Raw genomic sequence first — 3,161 nt, 5'->3', positions numbered from 1 at the left:
GTTTACCACAATAAAAGCTCAATCTCTAGTAAGATATTTATTTGCGCCCATTACTCATTCTAATTTCTACATAGTTTTGTTTAATATTTTTTCCCATTAACATGAGCTCCTCGAGGTACTGCAGACATAAGTGCTGCATGAATAGCTTTTGGTTATAAGCTGATCAATGTTTGTAACTCAGTATGTTTTATCCGATCTGTATAACAGATTTCTTGTAACCATTGTTTTGCAAGTAACTTTATAAGTATGTCACATAACTGGAGAATGAAATACAACCTATAATTAACCTCAAAATTATTAGATCGGACACACAGTTTAAAACCAAAATTCACCGCAAGAACACACACACACACACACTGGCTTCTACATCCCCTGGAATTCCGCTCATGACACCACACAAAAAATCAATACACTTAAAAACCTCACAAACACAGCCACAAGACTCTGTTCAATGGACTACATAAATTAAGAAATTAACGACATAAAGCATTCCTTTATTCACACCAATAAATTCCCACCAGCTATTGTTGAAAACTCTCCAACATTCCCCACAATAAAACTCAACTCACGAACAAAATTGATACTGACAAACCCATCAATAGTACATTACACTGCAGTTTACCGTTTGTTCCTGAAACCAGCTCAAGAATTATCCACACTTGGACAAAACTAGCCATTAAACAGAATATTCCTGTCAACGTCAAATTCTCACAAAAACCCGGCCCTAAATTAAAATCGTTACTAAACAAAAATGATTTAGAATCACACAATACCAACGTCATTTACAAAATAACATACAATAACTGCCCAGAATTCTACATCGGAGAAACAGGAAGAAAATTGGAAATCAGACTGACAGAACACAATAAAAAACCGTCCCATGTTTTTCTAAGTTTTGCAACAGTATCCGGTCGTGTGACCTCTTTGTTCAATACTGTGTATATATATATATATCCATGTCAGTGCAACTTACTTGTACCTGATGATGACAAAACCTTGTCGAAACGTTGGACATTTGCTGTTATGTTAAACTTATATTAAAGTTTTTCTTCATTACCCATTCAAGCCGTCTCCAACCATTATTAACCTATAACTTGTTAGGTCAAGCTATAAGTTTTTGTTGATGTCTTTCAAAACAGTCTCAAGTAAATAGATAATTAGTCACAAAGCATGGGGGTTACAATATGAGTTCAGATACTAGGCTTTTCAGAGTATTTGCTGACTGTAAAATCGCATCAGGACGCGAGTTGTAAATGTTACAGAATTTTATTGCGCATATAACAAATCATTAGGAATGCTGAAATACGATCTGAAGACGCGGTGTTAGCAATTAAACAGTAAAACAAAACATACAGAAGTTAATAAAATTTATTGGTTGTTCAGTTTTAAACACAAGCACTCACTAACCCACGTTCAGATTCAGATTCAAATCTAACAATACACATTTTGTTTTTCCACGTAAGCTCATTATCTAGTGCCTTGCGTTTATCGGTATCAATGGAACAGATTTTTAGCAAAGTTTTTAGCAAGTATGTAATAGGTTTAATGCACTTATAGTTTTAATATTGTTCGTATTATATAAGCGTTTTACTGTCTCTCTTCTTTCTCATTTAAAACACCGTACATATGAGGAAATTCAGTAACATACTTTGCTCTTAATTCTAATTATAAGCGTCATGTTTCTAATATCTGGAGAAACGTCGTAGGGTTTTGATTTGTATAATCAAGTAAGGATGAGAATAAGGACATCATTCTATTTCAGGTAACTCATACTTTTTAAATGACTCATAACCGAATCTAAATTCTGATCTCGCAGCAAAATGTCTGGATCTTTAAATCAAATGTAGAACTGAACAAAAACGTATGAGGAACACGGAGTTAGATAAGTTTTTAAACCATTAATTTTATTTTTCACTGTTGTTTTAAGTGTAAATTCAACAGTATTCTACAAGGTTAAAATAATAATTACCTACTATCTAGAAAGTTGAGTCTTATTTAGTAGTCAGTTGGAATGTTGAACTGTTCAGAGCAGCAATGTAAAACCCCGCAGAACACCAAGACAGCCTATTATTTCAATCTATAATTTCTCCACAGACGATATCTCATGTTATTTAAGTAAGATCATATAAACCCTTTTCATACAGAGAATTAATCCCACTTCATAAGAACGACTTACATGTAGTGGCATGTTGTTTACAGTTAATTCTCAGCTATTCGACAGTGCATTGATATCAGGATAAACTTATGGCAGAAGAAATATGTCACAGCTTCTATTAAGGAAGAATATTTGTATAAGAGAGTGTTAACAATGCAGTGCCAAAGATTATCATATTTCTAAAAAGGAAGCCTTCAATGTCCTTCAGGGAAGCTGAAAAACTGGCATATCCAACCGTTTAAGACAGCAACGTTGTTATTCGCAGAGTGGGGACTATAGTTACGAGATAAATTCATTCGATTTAAAAGAGTCATTGTGATGATGCCGGATATGATACTAATGCTACTAATGACAAGATAATAAACGAGGATATTAATTTAACAAAGGCTCACGGACAAACAAAAGAATCATCTACCTGTTACATTTTGAAATCAGTGGCAATTTGTATGAAACAGACGATCAAGTAAAAAAGCTGGAATCACAGATACCACATTTTGCCATATATCAGTCGATGCAGCTACAATAGGCTTTTGCGTTTTTGTTTTGTTTAAACGCGATCTTGGAAGTATACGCTCGTGTATAATGGAGAGGCTGTGGAAAGCTTATTAAGAAACGTAGTCTAGGTTTGACCCTGCCATCCTTCACAGAAGCTTGTTACAATGGAAATTTCAGTGGTGAGCAACACTGAGTAATCTGGCTCACAGCCAAAAAACGATCGATGAAGGAAGAAGTAGTTTTTATGGACTCACAAGACGGAATTTTGTTCTTATAAAGTGCGATTAACTCTCATTTTCTCCTCAAGGATGCATTAAAGAAACAAGGCTATATTTGACTTGGTTAAATTTTTTCTCCCACGTATATTAAAATTACATAATATGTAATATAAAACTACTGATTCTTATTCTAAAGTTTATAAAGCAGTAAAAACATCACTCATTGCCATCTACTAAAACTACAGGTTATAGTCAAGATGTCACTCACTCATTTTCATCGACTAAAACTACAG

This window comes from Limulus polyphemus, unplaced genomic scaffold, assembly GCF_000517525.1.
Source record: "Limulus polyphemus unplaced genomic scaffold, Limulus_polyphemus-2.1.2 Scaffold2834, whole genome shotgun sequence".
In the NCBI taxonomy this organism is placed as follows: Eukaryota; Metazoa; Arthropoda; class Merostomata; order Xiphosura; family Limulidae; genus Limulus; species Limulus polyphemus.
The sequence above is the reverse complement of the archived record's forward strand: the minus strand, read 5'-3'. Positions refer to the sequence as shown.